General features: G+C 44.7%; 1 long non-coding RNA gene across 1 annotated transcript in view; it reads left to right on the top strand.

Annotated features, from left to right (window-relative positions):
- The first annotated feature begins 202 nt into the window (after positions 1-202).
- Positions 203-23,051, top strand: part of LOC148108027 (uncharacterized) — a 66,695-nt gene continuing 43,846 nt past the window's right edge. The window contains exons 1-2 of the long non-coding RNA XR_015721192.1: positions 203-345; positions 737-836. This is a non-coding gene — a long non-coding RNA (uncharacterized LOC148108027). The remainder of the gene's footprint in view (positions 346-736; positions 837-23,051) is intronic.

The raw sequence follows: 23,051 nt of genomic DNA, 5'->3' as shown, positions 1-23,051 counted from the left end.
CCCCATTGCTATTACTTCTAGGTGTTCATTTTTTGCTTAAATAATAGCCTCGGGCAGATGAAGAGTTCTCTGGTGTTGGAGGAGGTCATCAAGAGGACATGACCGCTGGTTGACCTCAGGGCAATCAGAGGCTCCTCCCCCTCCCCAGTCCTTATAATATATGTCCACCCACCGTTCCCACAGTGGGAGCCATTTTCAAGGATGTAGCTTTGAGGGATTAAGGTGTTGAGATCCTCTGGCTGGAGCGTGTGACTGAGCCCCGGTAAGGTCTCTGTAAACTGTTCAAGTTCTGGTGCTCAGGGGCTGAGACCGGCCATCTTCTGGAGCCCAAGACCAGCGTCGTGTGTAAGTTTCCTTGCTTATTACACCTGCTACTGGCAGATCGTGCGTGACCTCTTCCTGGGTCTCCCCCTGCCCTCCGGGCTTGCGCCGGTTTCAGATTTCACCCCAAGCTCCTGAGGCGAGCCACCAAAAGTTCCACGTACAGCTTAGATCCAACAGGTAGATGACGGTATACCTCTCTCCCTCCCCCGCCTGAGCGTTCCTGGCCATAGCCTCGTTCTGATGAGAGAGGCTCGTCTCCATGAGACTGAGGTGTTTGGGGGGCCCTGTCACTTTGCCTTGCAGACTTGCTACCGTTTCTCCTCACTGACTCCCCAGTCCCATGACTCCCCTGTGTTGGGTGGTTGCATATGGGCTGTTGCCTTTGGAATTGGCTTTTTATTTCCTCTTCCAGGCTCCGGGGGTGAGGACCAGTGTTAACAGTGTGGGATTTGGTGTACCAAAGTTCTCCGTTCAAATTCCAGCAGCATTGCTTACTGGCCGTGTGACTCTGGGTGAGTACCTTCACTTTGCTAGCTTACTGGCCGTGTGACTCTGGGTGAGTACCTTCACTTTGCTAGACCTTGTTTTCTTCGCCGGAAAAACCTAGTCCTACTTCACGGGGTTGTGGTGAGGCTGGGGTAACCTAATACCCAGAGCGGGCTCAGGGCCGTTCTTGGCACGCACTGAGCACTCAGATGGTAGCACTTGCTATTTCCATTCCTTTTTTGGTCCACTTGTTCTTTTTAAGTTATATTTAAGTAATCTTTATACCCAATGTGGGGCTCGACCTCACAACTCCAAGATCAAAAGTTCGCTGCTTTGCCGACTGAGCCAGCCAGGTGCCCCGGTCCACTTGATCTAATAAGGGTGTTGGAATGTGCTGTCCACATAATAAGCATTTTAATGCTGTCCAAATGCAGTTCGTTAAAAATTATGCTGGAAGCCATCCCCTAACTACCTCTGGCTGGCAGTAAATGACCTGTTCACAGCCGTGGCACATGTGGGCGTGCACTCACCTGGACACGGGCGAGGACCTGCACCAGGCTGCCCTCGTCCATGTTGCACCTGCAGGCATCCCAGCTTCAGCTGTGGAGTAGTGGAGCAGGTGTTTCTAGGGCTTCTGTAGGGCCAGCGCCAGAGATGAAGGATCTTCTAATTAAGCCTCAGGCAATGAGGAGGCCCTGGTTGTCCATCTGCAGTGCTGGCTCATTCTAAGGGAGACCCTCGAGGAAGCAGGAGAGGGCTCAGGCTGGGTCAGAGCCTTCCAGTTGGGCAGACCACTATTGCCCAGCCGGACTGGGCTCTGGCAGGTCCTAAAGATGTCAAAACTCCCTCTGAACTGGGAGAGGAACAAAGGGAACACCGTGTTTCCTGACCACCAACCACCGTGTGGGTCCCCCTCCCAGGCTCCCTCCTTGGAGCTGGTGCTTATGTCTCCCCTCCCTGTCTGCAGCCCTTAATGCAGGGATGGGGCTGAGAGAGAGGGCTTGGTGAGCTCCAGCCCCTGCTGTAGTGTGTATCAGCAGGTGCTGGCTCCTACTGGAAGTCTCCATGCACCCTCGGATGCTGCCCAGGACCTGTGTAGAGACTGCGCTGATTAGCAGACCACGTACCGTTTCACTGGGCCGGCTTCCTCAAGTTCGAGTAGGGGAAACTCGGGACCGCTGGATTTGGTCGTGGATTACTGGTGTGGTTTGGGCTGATGACTTACCTTGTCTTACACGCTGGGGGCTTCTGTGCAGAGAAAGCTGCAAATTAACCTCATAGGCTGACCTGAAATTGCCTTGGCCACTGACAGTTATAATGGAGCTGACTGCAAAGGCAAGACCTTGTTGCCTCGTGAACCTGGCCATGTTGCTATGGAAACCAGGGTTCTGCTATCCCTCTGGCTTGTTGGAGTTAAGAAGTGTCCCCTGGGAGTAGAGGGGCCAAGCCAGACAGGGGTGTGGATAAGGAGGCTGAAAACGGGATTTGGGAGGTGAGGTTAGGAGATAGGATGGGGAAAATCCCACTAATTGAGTTGGGGACTGGGTCCCCATTCTTAGTTGGGTTCAGAACTGAGCCTCCAGGAACCCTTCCTTCTGGAAACACTCCCTGCCCCAGGGCTTCAGAGCAGGCAGGGGCCAGAGCCGTGTCTTGGTATTCCTTTAGCTGAAATAATCAGTTTCACCTAGCCAAGGGAACTCCTAGCGGAATGGGGTCCTGGCTGACTTTCCCCCTCAAATAAGCCCTGGCAACACAGACCAACAGGAGGACTTGAGCCAGTTCTGACTTGTACAAATTTGGACCTCTCTGTGCCCCAGTTCCCTTCCATGAAAAATGGCATGAATGGTGATAGGACTCTTCCAATTTACCTGTAAGGCTGTTGTGGAGGTGAAAATACCTTATAAACTTCGCCGCCTTCAGACCCAGGAGGCTTGGTACTTAAGGACGCCCTGGTTGGTGGTGGCCCCTGGCCTTGCTGTGCATCTGGGTGCTTAATCTGGAGACCCAAACCTGGCCTGATGTCTCTCTCATTCAGTGTTTCTGTCTCTTTCTCTGTGTTTTCGTGGGCCAGCTTCCCTGCCCCCAACTAAACTCTCAGCTCTGTCAGAGGGGGAACCATAGCTACGGAAACGCATGAAATGGGTTCCCTCCCCCTCCTGCGCACCCCAGCTTTCCTGCCCTGTGTCCTTTCTGGACTAGCACCAAACCTGAGCCCTAGTAGGAATGCAATAATTGTTACATGTATAGCACTTTAAAAGCTAACCAGTATTTATCATTATTTCAATGTCTCTGGCTTTTGTCTGTTTTGAGGAGGCCTCCCAGGAGAGGACCCTGAGACAAGGATTCCAGGGCAGGTGGTGTTTGTAAGGGGTGACGCCAGGAAGCACCAGTAGGGGAGGGGAAGCGAGTCAGGGAGGGGAGGGAGGCAAGATAGTGAAGGGTGCTTGGTGGAGAAAGTGAGCTCCATGGGAACTCTGGGGGCTAATGAAAAACACCTCCGTGTTACCTCACCCAAGGACCAAGGCAGCCAGGGTAGACCTCTCTCAGTAACCCCCGATGTTGGAGGTCATCGAGAGGATGTGAGCACTGGTTGACCCCACAGCTGGACCCAGGCAGTGGAGGTCCCACATGCCCTCTCCATTCTTGGAATGTACCTTCTACCTACCCTTCCCATGGTGGGAGCTGTTTTCAAGGACCTAGCCTTGAGGGAGCAATGTGTTGTTGAGACCGTCTGGATGGCATAAGTGATTGAGCCCCATGAAGGCCTCTCTGTAAACTATTAGGATTCTGGGAGGCAGGTGCTGGCCCCGGGGCCGTCCACGATAAGCCTGCCATGTAAGTTCCCTTGCTCTTTGAACCTGCCACCTACCCACCTGTAGTGGCCTCTTGGTCTCTTCTTGCCCTCTGTTTATAGGGGGCCAGTTTTAGATTTCATCTGGGAAGTCCCGAGTTCTCAAACCAACAGGCTGAGGACTGTTGGGGACATTAAGTCCCTGGGTGAGGCTGTAGGTCGTAAACTTGACTATCAGAAGCACACGGTAGTGGTGCTGCTGGTGGGGAGTGTGTGTTAAACACTCGGTTCCTGGGTGGCTCAGGTGGTTAAGCATCTGCCTTCGGCTTGGGTCATGATCTCAGAGTCCTGGGATGGAGCTCTGCATTGGGCTCCCTGCTCAGCGGGGAGCCTGCTTCTCACTCTCCATCTACCTTCTACTCACACTCTGACTCTGTCTTTCTATTTCAAATAAATAAAATCTTAAAAACAAAACACAACCCACTCCGATTCAGGCCTCTACTTGGAAGAGTCTAGCTTGGTAGGCATTTTAGCCTAGATGATTTAAAAATCGGGCTTACTAAATGCCCAACTCAAACATGAAATATTTCAAAGCATCTAACTTTAAACAAAATAACTTTCTAGGGAAATTTCCAAGGTAAGTTGGTTTCAAAAAATGTAAATATTTTATCAGTTAGCTTTTACTATGTAACAAACCACCCAAAACTTCAGTGTCTCAAATCAACAACTCTTTACTTAGCTCACAATTTGCAGCGATGCAATGCCCAGTGGGGCGTTTCTTCTCTCTGCTGGGCTCAGTCCTGTGTCTTGGATGGCCTGCCCGCCAGGTTGGCGGGGAGCTGGCTGATGCAGAATGGCTTCTGCTGGGATTGCTGGTCTTGTTTGACATGGTCTCTCCTCTCCCAGCAGGCTAGCCTAGGCTCTTCACCTGGTTGTCTGGGTCGGGTTTTGAAAAAGGAGCTGTGAAGTTTCCTTAAGGTCTGGAATTGGAATTGGCACAGCATCATTTCTGCCACATATTTTATTTACCTTTTAAATGCAAATGTTTGAGACCATTGTAGATTGACATGCGGTTGTGAGAAGTAATACAGAGCGATCCTGTATACGCTTTACCCGGTTTCCGCCTGTAGTGGTATCTTAGGACCCGAGTCTAAAACCGCAGCCAGGATACAGGCCTTGATCCAGTCAAGATGGAGAACACGTCCATCACTGCCAAGATGGTCCATTTTATAACCCTATCTACTTCTCTCCTTTCCTCATCCCGTCCTCCATTCCAGAAAACCACTAGTCTGTTGTCTATTTCTATGATTTTGTCATTTTAAGAATGTTCTATAAATGGGATCATTTTGTGTCTCTTCAGGATTGATTTGTCCCGCTCAGCATCATTCTCTGGAGATGCAACCAGGTCGCTGTGTGAATTAGCAGTTCTTCACTATGGTCGAAATGGCATTCCATGACAGGGATAGACCCCAGTTTGTGGAACATCGGCCCACTGGAAGACATTTGGGTTGCTTCCAATTTTTGGCCGTTATGAGTAAAACTTCTATAAACATTTGTCTATTGATGCTTGCGTGAATGTTGAGTTTTCATTTCTCTTGGATAAATGCCCAGGAGCATAATTCCTGAGTTGTAGGACACTTCTCTGTTTAGGTGGTGGTGGTGGTGGTGGTGGTGGTGGTGGTGTGTGTTTGTTTTTAAAGAGAAACTGCTGAATTGTTTTCTAGAGTGGCTGGGTCATTCTCCTTTCCCACCAGCAGTACATGAGTGATCCTGTTTCTTTACATCCTCCCCCAGAATCTGGTGGTGTCATTTAAAAAAATGGAGTCATTCCAAAAATGTGCAGTGACATTATGGTTTTAATTTGTGTTTCCCTAGTGGCTAATAATATTAAACATCTTTTATGGGCTTATAATCATCTATATATCTTCTAAGTGAAATGTCTCTTCATGTCCTCTGCCCGTTTTCTAATGGTATTGCCTTTTGTCCCCCCTTACTGTTGATTTTGAAAGAACTCTTTATATATGTATTCTAGATACTAGTCCTCTGTTGGATAAGTGTTTTGCAAATATTTTCTCCCATCCTGTAGCCTGTGTTTTCATCCTCTTCGCTTGGTCTTTCACAGAGCAGAAGTGTTTAATTTCAATGAAGCCCAGTACACCGATATTTCTTCTTTATGGATCATGCTTTTGAGGTCCAGTCTAAGAACTCTGCCTACCTCTGCATCCAGAAGGTTTCCTTCTATAAAAATTTTCTAATTTTGTGTTTTCTGTTAAGTAAGTCCATTCTCCGTTTTAAGTTAATTTTTATCTAAGTTGTGAGAATTAGGTCAAGATTCATTTTTCTTTTGCCTATGAATGCCCAATTGCTTCAGAATAATTTGTTGAAAGGCTTTATTTTTTTCCATTGAATTGCACGTCATCAAAAATGTGCACTTTGTCAAAAATCAGTTGGGCGTATTCGTGTGGGTCTGTTTGGGGCTTCCTTGTTCTAATATTTGATCTGTTTCATTTACCCCTCTGCCAATTCTACACCGTGTTGATGACTGTAACTATATAATATGTCTTGAAATTGCATACAAGTTCATCCCACTTTAGTCTTTTTCAAAATGTTTTAGTTATGCCTTTGCATTTTCATATAAGTTTTAGAATAATCTTATCTATATATACAAAACATCTTGATGGGATTTTGATAGTAATTTCATTAAACCTGTGTATCAGTTTGAGGAGAATTAAGTTTTACAGGGTTGAGTCTTCCAACCCGACATGATGTGTTTTTCCATTTATTTAGATCTTGGTTGATTTCCTTCATCAGGGGTTTGTAGTTTTTATCGTACAAGTCCTGTTCATGTTTTTATAATTTTTCCTTCAACCATCAAACATAATTAGAAAACTCGAGAAGGAAAATATATTGTAATTACCCACATTCTTCCTTGCTGATGTTCCAAGTTTCCCTTTTTAATCATTTCATTTCTACTTCTAGAACTTTCCTTAGCTGTTCTTTTTGAGTAGGTCTGCTGGTAAGAAATTCTTAGTTTTCCTTCATTTGAGAAGTATTGCTTTCTCCTTCATTCTTAAAGCATGTTTTCACTGGGTAAAACATCTTTCAGAGCTTGAAAAATGTGCCACTTTCTTCTGGTTTCCATTGTTTCTAATGAGAAATCCGCCATCATTCAAGTTCAGGATTTGCTCAACTTCTTGAATCTGCAAGGTTCTGTCTTTAGCCATATTTGGAAAGTTTTCAGCTGTTATTTCTTTGGGTACTTTTTCAACCTTGCTCTTTCTCCTCTCTTTCCTGGACTCAACACAAATGTTAGATCTTATGATAAATTACCCAAAGTCTCTGAGCCCTCCATTTTTTTTTTTTCTCAGCTTATTTGTCTCTTGTCCAGATTGGGTAATTTCTACTTTCATGCTTTACAGTCCACTAATTCTTTTTCTTCCTTCTAGTCTGCTGTCGAGACCATCTATAACCATCTCCAGTTATTGTATTTTTCAGTTCTAGACCTCCATTCAGTTAATCCTTATTTCTTGTATTTTTTGCTAAGACTTCCGTTTTTCCATTTGTTTCATATCTGTTGATAATTGCTCATAGCATTTTTATTGTTGCTTTAAAATTCTTTTTGGATAATCCTGGGGTGCCTGGGTGGCTCAGTCAGTTAAGCATCTGACTCTTGATTTCAGTTCAGGTCATGATCTCGGTGTCCTGGGATTGAGTCCCGAGTCAGCCTGCCTGCTCAGTGGGGAGTCTGCTTGGGGATTCTCTCTCCCCTTCTGCCCCTGCTTGCACGCATGCACACACTCTTTAAAAATAAGTAAATAAATCTTAAAATCCTTATTGGGTAATTCTACCTCTTATCTCATCGTTGGCATCTATCAGGTTTTTTTTTTTTTTTCCATTCCATTAGATTCCTGGTTTTTGTTATGATGAATTATTTTGTATTGAAACCAGGACATTTTGGGTATTAGGAGACTCTGGATCTTATTTAACTCTGTTTTAGCTGGCTTTTTCTGATACCTTTCCATTAAGGAGAGAAGGGATGCTGCCTTATTAATAGTAGGTGGGGGTCGACATCTAGGTTCCCACTAGACTTTGTTGATGCCTGAGTTCTCCAACATTCTTTTGGTCATGCAAGTTATAAGGGCAATCTAGATTTGAAGAATAAAAGAGTGGACTCTACCTCTTGATGGGAGAGCTTGAGAGTCCTTGAAAAAGGATCTGGACACAAGGAGGGAAATAATTGTGGTCCCTTGCTTTAATGATTATGACTATTAGTAGATGATATGGGCAAGCAGCCACCAAAAGAATGGCTTTGGTTTGGGAATAGTGGATCTTAAGTTATTTCTTCTGTCAGTGATTTCATAGCAGGGGAAGTTGTACAATAAATACTTAGTATGTGGAGACAAAACGATGTTATCAATTTATAAGAGTGTTTATCTTTTTTTTTTTCTTTCTCCTCTGTAGCTGGTAGATCTATGTCTGTCTCACCCAAAGGCATATCTGAATTACTCAAATACAAGTTAAAGATGGCTAGAACATTTCCTGTTTTGTTCCCCCACTGAAAGTTATAATCTTAGCTGTCAAGACTCTATTGGCCCTGACTCTCACGCAGTATTAGGGATTGATGCTATGTGAGCTTAAATAACGAGGGATGAATACTGACCTTATGTAGCCCATGACCAATTTCTGTCTACAGAAGAAAAGGCAGTGAAAACTGCAGACAATCATGTATTCTTTGACCAGATTTCTCTATAAGGTTGTTTTACCAGTAGTAGACTACATAGGGTCAGTGATTATGTCTCGTAGACTATTGGCTGCAAAGATGAGAGGGGCCCATCCCTGCAAGACGCTAAAAGTAAAGTAGATTGGTAAGAGTTAGATTTTCTAAACAAAGCAGTCTCAAATGGTTCTGGAAGTAAGAGACAGTCTGAGAGTATTTTTCAGAGTTTGAGCTTTTAAATACATTTTATTTTTGAAGGAATGTCATGAGGAGACAGGCAGAAAGAAGACCCAGGTCAAAAGTTCAAGGCTCTTGACTTTGTTTTTAAAGGAAAACACGAGCCACTGTTTCAGCTTCCATGATTCCTTGCACTGGAATCCTAGCTTGGGTCACTATGACGAGCTTCCTCACTGTGGCTCTTCGGGGCCCCTCTGATTTTTTTTTTTTTCTTTCTCTCCAGCTCTACCTCTCATCCCTTCCCCGTATTCATGCATCTTATGAATTTTTTCTTGTACCTTGGAATGTTCTTCCCCTACTTGTGTCCTTTGCTAAATATTACTTCCGAGACTAAGTTCTTGAGTCCTACCTACCCTGATGGAGCCTTACTCGCCCATTGTGTAGAATTAACCCCCTCGTTCTTTGCATCCCTCACTCTGATTTCCCATGGTTTCTCCTAGGAAACTGTATACTTTCTCATTTCATTGCTCATGTCCCCTTCTATAAAAACATTTCTAGAGCAAGGACGGGGTCCTCTCCACATTGCTAACACAGTGATGGCCACGTGTTTATCAACTAGCCAGGGATCTCTTGGCCTTGATACAGTTTTCTCTACAGCGGACTGGACCCTCCCCTACACAGCATCTAGGGACTGCTCACTGCAGTTCCTACCCCATCCTGGGCCTCATAGCCAGCCTTCCTTCCACTCCAATCTGCTTTCCAAGAAGGGGCGTGTGCCTTTTAACTTGTAGCAAAGCCGTGCACACATTCTTAATTACATTTTCCAGATCAATTCCTGGAAGTGGAATTACTGGTTCAAAGTGTATGATGAATTTTACACCTTTTGAAATGTATTGTCAAATTGCCCTCCAGAAAAGTTATTCACTCCTTTCATTTCCTTGAACACTTGCTATCACTCAGTGTTATCATTAAGAAAAAAGCCCTTTTCCAATTTGATAGGCAAAACAACGTTCTCTTATTTTTATGCACTAAATTTCTGTTAGCAGGAGTTCCCAGAGGATCAACAGACATTTCTGTAAACGCCTTCTCCCCTCCTCCTGATTTTTCCTGGACATCTCAGAGTTCCATGCGGCAGCTGAAGATTGGGTTTCATACCAAGTTCAGTCTGTGTGGCCAGTTCTGTTTTAACCCTCCACTCAATCCCAAATTGTCATGCACTGTTGGAGGGATCTCTTCCCCAGCGTGCATGGTTTTCTTAGGGATGCTGGGAATTCTTTCACGTTCTGCAACCATCATGTACCCAGTCTGCTCTGGGCTGAGCTCTCCTGTCTTGTCTGGTATTAGGAGGAGATTAGAAGTGGCCTCCACAGGTGGCGAACAGAGCAATAACTGGGAAAACAAGCGAGATCAATATCTAATCCTGAGCAGCCAGCCAACCCTTTCAAAGCCTCATCTGTATTGATTTCTGGGGGTGACACTTCCCTTTCTTGGGTAATCAGTCCCTTTGCTCAGCAGGTGAACAAGCGAACAGTACTTATTCCTGCTTTTGTAGGAGCAAGGATGGCTGCTTAACTTTGAGCTGCTGGAGAGGAGGGAGGGAGGACCGGGGTGGCCTCCTTTGGACTAAATTCTCTGTTCAGTGGCCTGGGTGACATGGATATTTATCTGGTCTCATCCTTGTTCTAGAATGAAAGCTCACAAGTCCCGGGGGGAGGGAGGTGTAGCAGAGGGATGTGGCTTAACAGGAACACAGTGGGGAGAAGTTGAGTAAGTTCAGTGGAAGAGAATGAACTTGATTAAATGCCCACTGGCCGCTTCTGGTGAGCTCGGCATTATGCCTTTCATTCCACAGATGAAGAGCGTGGTTCAGGGAAGACCGGTTACTTACCCCAAGTCACACAACTGGTCGTGTAGACATCTGAACCCAGATCTGGAGGACACTAAAGTTACTACCCAACCCTGTATCCTGTACTGTTAATCTGAGGACCTAAAATCTAATGTCCTGTCAAAAACTACCTGGATGAAAGTCTTCTTTCTGGGGCATTGTCAAGACACTAGCAATTTTAAGTTTGGGGAAAGGGGACATGTCATCAAGTATCTGGAGGCCTGTGATATGAAAGAGAAGTTAGATTTTTGTTGTTGTTGCATCAAAGGGCAAAAGTAGGAGGAGAGTGGAATTTACAGGGAGGCGAATAATGCCTTCACAGAAGGAAACACTTTCTAAGCAGCTGTAGATTTTTTAAGTTCAAGTTAGTTAACATAGTGTATTTCAGGGGGAGAATTTAGTGATTCATTATTTGCATACAACACCCAGTGCTCATTACATCACGTGCTTTCCTTAATACCCAACACCCAATTACCCCATTCCCCCCACCTACCTCCCCTCCAGCTACCCTCAGTTTGTTCCCTAGAGTTAAGAGTCTCTTATGGTTTGTCTCCCTCTCCGTTTTCATCTTATTTTATTTTTCCTTCCCTTCCCTTCTGTTCATCTGTTTTGTTTCTTAAATTCCTCATAGGAGTGAAATCATATGATATTTGTATTTCTCTGATTGACTTATTTCACTTAGCATAATACTCTATAGTTCCAAACACGTCGCTGCAAATGGCAAGATTTCCTTCGTTTTGATGGCTGAAGAATATTCCATTATATCTATCTATCTATCTATCTATCTATCTATCTATCTATGTGTGTGTGGTATATATAAAATCCTTATCCATTCATCTGTCGATGGACATCTGGGCTCTTTCCATAGTTCGGCTACCGTGGACATTGTTGCTAGAAACATTAAGGTGCATGTGCCCCTTTGAATCACTATGTTTGTATCCTTTGGATAAATACCCAGTAGTGCAATTGCTGGGTCATAGGGTAGCTCTATTTTTAGCGTATTGGGGAACCTCCATACTGTTTTCCAGAGTGGCTAAGCAGCTAGAGATTTTAAACAACGGAACAGGTGCCCTGAGAGCTTCCTTAACGTTTAGGCATGTTTTTGCAGAAGTCTGTACTTTGGACTATGATGTTCCTTTATCCTGGAGTGCCTGGTGAACTCCTACTCATCCTTTAAGATTCAGTGCAGATGCCATCCATCCATCCATCCATCCATCCTCTATCCATCCATCTGTCTATCCGAAAGTATTCACTGAATGCCTACTATGTGCCAGGGAATGTGTTAGAAACTGGGGATCCATGATGGAGACAGACCCAGTCCCTGGCCTCAGGTAGTTTATGTTGTGCAGGATATCTCTCTGTGGCTTTGTTGGACACCTGCTACATGAGAGCTCTCAGTTAAGCCTCCTCTGTGGTCCCATTTCCAACTGCCTGAGGCTTCCTCTGGGAGCACCCCTTAACTGGTGCCTAATGGGAGTTTGTAGATTAAATACTCGGGATCCCTCATCCCCCAGTTGGGATAACTCAAAGGCATGTGTTCGATATTGACTCCCAGAGTTCCCTGCTATGATGAAGACCCAGTTGCCCACCCTGAAACTGGTTGATAATATACCTGACATCGGTTGTCTTTTTACCCTGTCTCACTTTCTCACTTCCCCAATGCCCCTTGCCCTTGCATCTTCCCAGCGTCTACTTCTGGGAAAACATAAACTAAGATGCTGTTGATGGGTCATAGTGATTAGAAGGAAAAGCATCCCCTTAGGATAACCATATTGACAGAGGCAGTGGTCGTTGCACACAAGGCATGCATGTGGCACAAGATTTTGAGGAGGTGATGTATTTGGTATTTTAGTTCAGTTAGTAAGAAAATGTGCATGCACTGATGGTTTTCCTTTTCCCTTCATGCCATAAAGAGCGAGCAAGCCCACCCAAAGAGATGAAGGCAGACAGATCAGGGAATCAGCATTTACTTTGGTGTCCAGCTGTCTCCTAGAAAGTGAGCTCCGTGGGGGCAGTGATCCTATTTTCTTCACTGCTGTAATTCACGGACCTACAAAAGACCTTGATTCAGAATAGGCAGCAGCATTGTGGAATTGACTTGTAAATTCAAGTATTCTCTTTATGAGTTGCAATTGTCACCGCCATATTTAACAAGAACAACCACGGCAACCACCACCGCAAAAATCTGTAGGTGATTTTTCACAGACAATGCCCCGTGGTTTGTGCTCTGTGTACATTTTCTCAGTTAATACTCCTGGTGTCTCTGTGAGGCGGTTCTTGGAGCGGATACTGGTCATGCCCCATCCTCCCTCCCTGTGGCCCACCCGAACTCACCTGCCGCTGTGATTCCCGTCAGTGAAACCACTCTCTACCTCAGGTACCCAAGGGCTCTTCCTGTCACCATGGAAACTTGGCCTCCGGCACATAGGAAAGACTAAAAGTAGAAGGCAAGGTCTCGGGGTAGGGGGGCGGGGGTAGCCCTCAGCCAGGGAGAGAATGGAGTCTGTGGATAATCTGCCCCAGCTTCTGACCAGTGTGAAGTTTCTGGGGGGCACATTTTATACTCTTCGTCAGAGCTCCCCTTGTGGGATTGAGCTCTAGGGAGCGATAACCTTCTCATGAACACATGCTCAGCTGGCTTTCCTCTCATCTCGGTCTTTCTCCACTTTCCCACCCTCCATGGAATCACCTGCTTGCCGGTCCTTATCTCATGGTCCACCATGAGGAAGCCAAGCTAAGACAACCATCATTTCACAATGAAGGAAATGGATATTCAGAGAGGTCAAGTGGCTTGATCATGGTCGCTCAGTGAATAAATGGTAGACCCAAGATTTGAACTCCTGTTTCCTGTGTTCTGAATATGATCATTCAGCTCTATGTTGTATCTCAAAATAAAGACAAAATGGAGTACAATCACAAAGGTGGGGTCCCTCCTTCATTCATAAGCACCTACTGTGTGCCAGGCTTTCCCTTGGGTACTAGACATAGTAGTGGCAGTGTCCAGTTCCCAAGCAGATTAGAGTCAGCAGGGGACAGTCTTAGTCACTCAGGCTGCTATAAGAAAATACATAGACTGGGGGCTTAAATGACAGACCTTTACTTCTCACAGTTCTGGAGGCTCAGAAGTCCATGGTCGGGGTGCTGGCAGATTCGGTTTCTCTTGAGGGCTCCCTTTCTAACTTGCAGATGGCTGCCTTCTCACTATGTACTCATGGTCTTTCCTCTGTGTGTGTGTGTGTGTGTGTGTGTGTGTGTGTGTGTGTGTGGAGAGAGAGAGAGGGAGAGACAGAGATAGGGCTTGCATGTCTTACAAGGGCCGCAATATTCCAGTTCGATAACTCAAGAGCACAGTGGAAAAGTCGATGGTATGATTATTAATCAGCTCTCTAAGAGCAATAACTTGGTAATTATATTTTCATACATTCATTAAGCATTTAAACCTAATTCTTATACACAGTGGGGCCATAACAAGCCAGTGTTGGTTGGTTCATTTTGTATTCAGTTTCCAAAAATGTTAAGTGACATTTAATAGTTTGGTGATTGATCTATGTCATCCTAAATTATCGGTACAAACTTCAGTGGGGAAAAGGGAAAGTATTTCTGGAAGCCCAGTGCCCCTTCAGTGTTTAATTTCTGTCCTGTGTGGATAAAAATTAGGTCACTCTAAATTGTCACAAACAGTCTAGGGAAATATCTGCATTCTCACCTTTTCATGAAATAGTATCGAGGTCTCGGGGGATAGCTCACTGGTCCTCACAACAGCTCTTTTGGTTATTACATAGTATTTGTCATTTTCCTCCTTTTTTGGTCTCTGCTCATCGTGATGTCCCCATCATCACTGACGATGCCCAGAGATCATAGACATCATGGCGTCAAAGCCCTGCTTGCTGCCGCCCACGGATGCGTTGTTGGTGCTTAAACCAGAGGACCGAGGCGTAAAGCCAGGGCCTTCCTCCTCCGGCTGTCAGTGTAGCTGACAACTTGTACCCTCCATGCCCCTCTCTCTCCCAGGAGTCTTGTCGGCCTGCTCCTGACTGACAAGGCAAGCTTCCACGGGGGAATGCTTTTCTATTTGAAGAGCAAACTCCATGTGTCTCTTCATCTGTAAAGTGGGGACACTGGTAGCTTCGACCTTATGGGCTGTAGCAGACACTCTGTGTTCCACCCACGTCTCTCTGGCTGCTTTCCGTGCATGTTGGCCTCACTTTTCATTGCTAGCACCTGCATTTCTTTTCCTGGGGGCTCTCTCATGCTGCCAAAGACATAAGCATGGCTGCTTGAAATGCCAAGGAATGAATGTTCCTGAGAATGGCTTTCAGCCTGTGACTAAAGGGAGTAGTTGTATAAATATCCCAGCTCCTTCACTCTGAATGGGCAGCTGACATGCCTAATCTAGACAGTATCCCAGAGCTCCCTGCTGGTAATGAAATCCAGTTGCCCATGGTGGTAACTGTGACAGCACACCCTTTTCTGACTTCCTCCCTCTCGGTCTCATTTCTCCTCCCCCCTACCAGTGTTTCTTGCAGTCACCTCTTAAATAAACACTTGCACTCAAAGTTTTGCCTCCGGTTCTGCTTCTTCAGGAACCCAAACTAAGACCCGGCATTGTCATCAAGATCAAATAACCTGCGCACGCAGACCCTGTTGCAGAGTGGATGGACATATTTGTCGCCCTGTAACTGTTCTGTTGAATAAGTATATGGAAATCTTACGGTTTTATGTTACTATTTCTTTGAAGCCCAGTTCTGTACTTTTGTGGTTCCTGAATTCAACCTCCCCCTTACCTCAACTTATTTAAGAACAATTTCTGTAGTTTAATAATTCAGAATCTACTCGTTCCTTGTTTTCTTCTGATAGAGGTTTATGATTTTCAAAAGGCAATGTCCTATGGCTCATGGGAGGGTCTGTAACGGACACAATCACACGTTTAACAGGGCGTGTCCCGCAATTCACGTACAGCGGACATGTCCCAGGAACAGCAGCTGCCCATCCGCACTGAAGAAGTGACTTTGGGTCGTCTCCTCTGGCCTTGGCTCCTCTTTGCACAAGGACCCAATCAGTACACGGTTGTCCTGACTTAAGGCGACCACCACATTGCCAAGTGCCTTTAAATGCCTTACAACTGGACTTGGATCTTCATGTCACGAGTCCAGATGGATAATCCACAGCCTAACTCTGGATGGCAGATATATTTTGTTTTGGTATAAAGAGTGTAATGAAAATTAAGCCAGCCTTTAAAAAGTGGGATTCTTTCGGGGCGCCTGGGTGGCACAGCGGTTAAGCGTCTGCCTTCGGCTCAGGGCGTGATCCCAGCGTTGTGGGATCGAGCCCCACGTCAGGCTCCTCCGCTATGAGCCTGCTTCTTCCTTTCCCACTCCCCCTGCTTGTGTTCCCTCTCTCACTGGCTGTCTCTATCTCTGTCGAATAAATAAAATCTTTAATGAAAGAATCCCACTTTTTTTTTTTTTTTAAAACACTTTGATTTATGGCTTCTCTTGAAAATACGGGCAGATCTAGTAAACTTGGGCCTGACTTTCCACGTGGCAATAATCAGCTGGTGTTAAATAGGCGCCGTTTCTTCTCCGTGGAGCATCTGGGTATGGGCTCTTCACTCTGCTATAGTCACTACCCGCCCCTACCCTCCCCCCCTTCAATTACATTAATTGTCTTCATAGTCCTCCTTGATGACCATGGCTTCTTGGGGATGAAAGAGAACAGAACTATTTCCACCCCCCCCTTATATTTTAAGGCTAAAAAAAAGAAAGCCTACTTGCTAAAACAGGGCTACACATTTCTAGGTCTTAAAAGACGATTGCATTAAACAAATTAACACTTAAGCACCCACAGAATAGAATATAATTGTTCTTCACAACCTCATTACAGAATTAATTCATGGTGCATTACAGGTGGTGGGGCCTGATAATGAGACACAGGATTAAAGCTGTATGACATTTGTCAGTTTGCGACTGGATGGGTAACAGTCAATTGAAGAGAATGCACAAGTCTGTGTGAGGCCTTTTGGAAATGGTGGGGGGCCGGGGGACTGGGAAAAATGGCCCTCTTGTCTTGCCCCATAATAGTTCTTGTTCTAAACATCTGGTTTGCAGTCACTAATTTAATGTCACTATTCTTTGCCTTTAATTCTGGAATACCTCCCACTCTCCTTGGCCCCTTGGATACATCTGGTATAAAAATTGCTTTGGATAGAGTTATCGTTAACCGCCTAAAAAAGGGGAGGGGTCTCTGAGTGTCTCTGTCAGAAGATCACATGTTCCTGCTCTTTGGGTGGAAAGATGTTACATGTAATTTTCCTCTGAACAGCTGCATCCTGAATAATGCACAAAGGTTTGGTCTAGTCAGGAATGTTAAACACTTGTTTATCTGTCTTTCTGTTCCCCACAGCCACGGGGGATCGAGACAAGAAAAAATTACTCTGCTTTAGGAAATTAAATCCACTCAGACTAGTGTAAAATTCTCGAACGTCAGGGGGTCTCAGTAAAACTGTATTTTCTTGGTTTATCCATACCCTTTTTCAACCTGAACATGGTCCTAAAATAGACAATATTGATGATCTTTAAACACAGTAGGTCAAAGCAAATGCCATTGTGCCCTGGGTGGAGCTGATCAGATCCCGCACACGGATTAGGTATGCTGTGCTTCTCTCTCGGTTAATTTTACATTCCATGGCGATTTGGCTCCCAAATCATGAGCATGCTGTCAGATTTAGGGACCTCCTTTCTCATCCACGATAGCCTTAACGACACTCAAATATATATCATTCACTTTTCCCCCATCCCAAGATATACCAACATTGTATACCATCATTCACCCAACTTGACTTATAGGCTATTTTTAAAAAATACTTCTCGTTCTGTCCAGACAAGGTTGATAATTCAACCGGAACGTATATTCACAGGAGCTCAATAATTACCAAATTTGGACAAAATATTAATTCCCAACTCGGTATTTTCCTATTTTAATATTGGCCAGTTTTTGTGAAATTGGTGACTTTTATTTATTTTTTAAAGATAGGATGGATTTTAAACCCAATTTAACTTTTAATTTTTCAGCATACCGTTCAAAGGAAATGAATGTCATTTCCACGTTTGAATGAATTCCTAATATACCGGAGTGTGGATGTAAACGGTGGACAAATACAGCACTTACACAGACAACAATTTTCCCTCAGCTCTGTGCCTGTCTTTAGTTTTGCGAAGGGACCACACATGCTTCCAGGCTTTGCCTCATGTCTGGGTTAGCTGTCCCAAGAACAAGGGTGTGAGGGAGGTCCTGCGGTTCTGGGCACATCTCCTGGCAAACTCCATTGCTTCCCCTCCTTTCTCCATTCTCTCTCAGAACCAAGCCCCTGTGTCTTTGTTCTCTTTCCTTTACGGGGAGCTTTTCTGTTCTTTCATGCTGTTTTTTTTTTTTTTGAAGATTTTATTTATTTGAAGAGCACAGCAGAGGGAAAGGGAGTAGCAGACTCCATGCTGAGCAGGGAGTCCAATGTGGGGCTTGATCCCAGGATCCCAGGATCCTGGCCTGAGCTGAAGGCAGACGCTTAACTGACTGAGCCACCCAGGTGCCCTGTTCCTTCATGCTTCTTGTGAAAGCACCAAGCCATACAGAAAAATAAGCATAGGAAAAAATCAAATTCCTTTCTAATAGTCCCTTCCCCTTCTCTCCTGACTTTTCTTGCTAGAGGAAATCATGGTTAATAATTTTATATGTAACTTTCCAATCAAAGGACATAGCCTCCATTCTCCCTTACCTTGTTCCATTTAGATGCTGCTAACTCTTAGCAAGTTGGAAAGTGATGCAGATATAAAAGTTGAAGGATCAATTATCTGGTGTGTGGGTAACCAGTCCACTGTTGACTCGTTTTGAGATGACCTAGATCCTGCTTAAATGTATGGTGCATATTATTTTATCTTTAGGGATCCATATGCCTGCCACCACCGTTCCAAACTCGTATGTTCCTTTTGGGGTTCTCAGCCACAATATTGCATTCCTCTGGTCATCCTAACGGATACACAGTTTAGGGCCAGTCAGAGCACTTGTATGTGATGGACAGATGATTGCTGGGAAAAGAGGTCATCTTCATTTTAGACTATGGGCCAAGCAGGGTTGAAGTTGCCAGTGGTCCTCTTTCCCACCACGAAGGACGAACCTACCTGATCAAGAAGACCAAGCCCTGACAGTCGGATGCCAGAATGACTGTAGGACTTTGTGCGTCACATGAGCTAATACATTCCCTTTATTTTAACGTAAGCCAGGGTGAGCTAGATTTTTGTCACTTGTGATTGAAATTGTCCTGATGCATGTGCTAAGTGTGTCGTGTTTCTTGCGAGCATCTAATAGTGAGAGCTACCTAAATATGTTAACGAGACTGAAGGGTCTACACGCAGAAGTGGCTTTGTAGGTGCAGCTTGTGTAACGCGGAGCTAACTGCGGAAATAGAGATAACGCACCTGGCAATCTAATCCATGGTATTATGGTGGCACACAGAAACCTGTCCAGCCCAGAGATGTTCTAGAAATATTCCCTGGAACTGGGGAAAATGGGAAGCTCCTTAGAGGAGGTAAAGTGGGGCTGCAGCTGGGGGCTAGGCTTACTTTTGTGCAGATTAAGAGGGTTGGAGGATGTGGCAGCATTTTTCACTATACAGGTTTGGGTAAGATGGGAGCAATGTGCGATTAGGGCAGCAGAGAGGAAGCACAGAACAGCATGGGAATACAAGTCTGGAAGAAGACTGCTAAGAGGAGGGACTAGCCAAGATCACCAGAAGTGTGAGCTACGGAGAAGGTCAACTAGCCATGAGGGTTTTGAAAGCATTTAGTTTGGGAGGAGAGGGAGTGGTGGTTGGCTCAGTCTGTAGGCATTAAGGGTACCTGTGTGATTTGGAGATGATTAAGTGCTTATTGTCTAAAGTTGTAATCTATTGATCCCTTGATCCCTGTCCATCTATCTATCCATTTGTCAATTCATCCATCTTCCCAACCATTATCCACCCATTCCCAAACTTTTATTGAGCTCCTATCATGTGCCATGGCTTGTATTACTTGTGAAGGAGAAGGATGAGAAGAATTTTTTTTAAGATTTTATTTTTTTTATTTGAATGTGTGAGGGAGAGAGAGAGAAAGAGAAGGAGGGAAGGAGGGAGGAAAGCAGAGAGGGAGAATCAGGGTCCCTGTTGAGCAGGGAGCCCAATTCAGGGCTCGATCCCAGGACCCCAGGATCATGACCTGAGCTGAAGGCAGACACTTAACCGAATGAGGCATCCAGGCCCCCAGATGAGAAGACATTCTTATCTTTGGGGTACTTCAGTGTAGGGTGGGAAATAGATATATAAACAGATCATCGCCACACTGTTTGCTAAGAGCAATAATAAAGGCATTTGCAAAATGCCAAGGGAAGGCATGTTGATCGTGAAGATTAAATGAGATTACATGTGTGAAAAGCACTTTGTGAGCTATTTAAATATTAGTCATTATTATAATCTTCATAACAACTCTAGGAGAAAGACTTGGATTATTATCCCCTTAAATTTTTTTTTTTGTGTGTGTCATAAAATCTTCCTGAGTACTACAAGTTACAAAATAGAGAAAATAAGAACTCACCCACGACTCAGTTGCTTTAATGCTGACATTGTTTTACATTTTGCTAAGTTTCATTAGTGTCTTTTCCTAGAATTTTCTTTCCACATAGCAGTCATGCTGCATATATCATGATACTGATTTTTCTCATTAAGTTAAATTATCTACATTTTTCCATTTCCTTGGGTCACACCCATGGTGGGGGGAGTTGACATATCCTGGCTCAGTCCTGGCCCAAATTCCATACTCCTGGTTCCTTATGAGTTCCTGAGACGCTCCCAAGAATGGCCATAGTGGTTCCCAGTCTCCACCATTCTCTTCTCTGCCACTTCAGGCATGGAGCTGTGCCTGGTATGCATATCCTTTTCCTCTCTGGTTTCTTCCTGATGAGAAGCTACTCCTTTGTCCTGAGCTCTGTCACCATAGTGAAGGGGAAATTGGCCTCTATATCCACCTGAGTCACACTGGTGGACCAGTTTGCGACTGCTGTAGATGCCTGAGTTGGAAGAATATGCGTGCTCGCCCCTCTTCCTCTTCTTTTATTCTCCCTTGTAGCCTATCCTGCCAAGCTCTCATGCCCGTCGTGCCAGCAATACAACACTTTCTCAAGGTGACCAACAACCTCCATGTTTCCAAGTCCAATGGCCAGTTCTCAGCCATCATCTTACCTCACTCATCAGCAACATTTGACACAGTTGATCGTTTTTCCTCCTGGAAGTGCTTTCTTTACTTCACTGCCAGGATACCACACTCGGGGTAGCTCCTTAGTCCCCTTTGCTGGTTCCTCCTCACCTTCTTGATCTCTAAAGCTTGGACTGGCCAAGAACTCAACCTGTAGACATTTCTCTCTCTATACCCACTACTTAAGTAATCTCACCCATTCTCGTGGCTTTATTTTTATTTAGCTTTTATTTTCTTAAAGATTTTTATTTTTAAGCAATTTCTACACCCAACATGGGGCTCGAACTTACAACCCTAAGATCAAGAGTCTCATGTTCTTTCCAACTGAGCCAGCCAGCGCTACTGCCCCCCCACCCCCATTCTCATGGTTTTAAATACAGGCTGATGACTCCTAAATTTATCAGTGTAACTTGGATCTCTTCTCTGAACTGCAGACTCCTATATTCAACGGACTAGTCAACATTTCCACTTGGATGTCCAGTAGGCATCCCAAACATTGCTCGACCGAAACCCAACTCATGGTTTCCTCCTCATCCAACCTGCTCCTCCTATAGTCTTCCCCATTTTAGTAAGTGACATGTCTATTTTTCCAGTTGCTTTGGCTAAAATCCTTGGAGTTGTCTTGATGGTCTTTCTTCTATACCTTGCATCTAATCCATCAACAAATCCTGTTGTCTCTTTCAAAATATATCCGAATCCAATCACTTCCCACTACTTCTGCTTTTACCTGAATCTAAGCCCCTAGCATGTGTCATTGGATCACTGCAACAGTCTCTTAACTAGTTTCCCCACTTCAGTCCTCGTCCCACTGCAGCCTATTTTCAATATGGCAGCTCGGATGATTACTTTCCCTTTTAAAAAAAAAAAATTTTACTTCAGGGTGAGAGAGAATGTGTGTGCACACATAGGGTGGGGTGGGGAGAAGGAGAGGGAAAGAATCTCAGGCACCTCCCTGCTGAATTTGGAGGCTGACATGGGGCTCGATCTCATGACCCTGAGATCATGACCTGAGCTGCAACCAAAAAGTCAGACACTTAACCAACTGAGCCACCCAGGGCCCTAATTACTACCCCCCCTTTTTATTTTAACAGCCTAAGTCACATCTGTCACTCCTCTACTCCAGACCTTCCATTGGCTCTCATGTTATTCAGAGTAAAAGCCAAAACCTTGCTGTTGCCTACAAGAGCCTATGCAATTTGGGCTACTGACCTCCTCTCCTGTGGTTCTTCTTCTAGGTTACTTCATTTTACTGCCACTAACTTCACTGCTGTTCTTCAAACACACTAGCACATTCTTTTTCTTTTTCTTTTTCTTTTTCTTTTTCTTTTTCTTTTTCTTTTTCTTTTTCTTTTTCTTTTTCCCTCGTTCCCTCGTTCCCTCGTTCCCTCGTTCCCTCTTTCCCTCTTTCCCTCTTTCCCTCTTTCCCTCTTTCCCTCTTTCCCTCTTTCCCTCTTTCTCTTTTTCTCTTTTTCTCTTTTTCTTTTCTTTCACTTATTTTAGGAAAGGGGGGAAGGGGCAGAGAGGGTGAGAAGCAGACTCCCAGCTGACTGTGGAGCCCGAGATGGAGCTTGATCCCATGACCCTGAGATCACAACCTGAGCTGAAACCAAGAGTCAGATGCCTAACTGACTGAGTCACTCAGGCGCCCCCACACTAGCACATTCTTATGTCAGGGTCTTGGCATTTGCTGTTTTCCTCTGCCTGGAATGCTCTTTCCCAGTTTGGCTCATTCCAGCACTTTCTTTGGATCTCTGCTCAAATGTCATCTGATCAAAGAAGCTATTTCTGATCACTCTGTGTACCATAGCAACTCTGTCCCATGCCAGGCATGCTGTATCCTCTATTTTTCTTTTTTTGTACTAATTGCCAGCTGACTAATATATATATATATACACACATATACACACATATGCTTATATGCTTATTAACCACTCTCCTGCTAAACGTAGGCCGGGAGATCCAAGACTTTATCTCTGTGCCCACAGCACTTCCAGAGTGGTATCTGGCACATTAGTTCATGCTGGGAAATTTATATGTATTTCCTGTTTGCCAACTCTTTCTTATGACCCCACCCCTCCTCCTTCTCCTATGACACAGTATATTTTGCTCAAATCTTTCCTCCAGTGAGATGAAATAATATAATGGCCAACTTACTCTGATCCCAGTGTCCTCATCCATAAAACAGATCTGATAATCGCACACCTTACAGGGTTGTTAGGAATAAATAAGGTATAGGGGCTGAAGTCCACGGTATAGTGCCTGGACTACAAAGTGGTTTTTAATAAAATTTTGAGCACTGTGGAGTCCCACAAATCAGGATTTAAATGACTTTTATGCAAAGCACTTAGAACAGTGCCTAGCACTTAGTAAATATTATATAAGCATGAGGTCTGG

Source organism: Ursus americanus, chromosome 22 (genome assembly GCF_024610735.1).
Source record: "Ursus americanus isolate L20-20 chromosome 22, mUrsAme1.1.p, whole genome shotgun sequence".
NCBI classification, from domain to species: Eukaryota; Metazoa; Chordata; class Mammalia; order Carnivora; family Ursidae; genus Ursus; species Ursus americanus.
The sequence above is the reverse complement of the archived record's forward strand: the minus strand, read 5'-3'. Positions and strand labels throughout refer to the sequence as shown.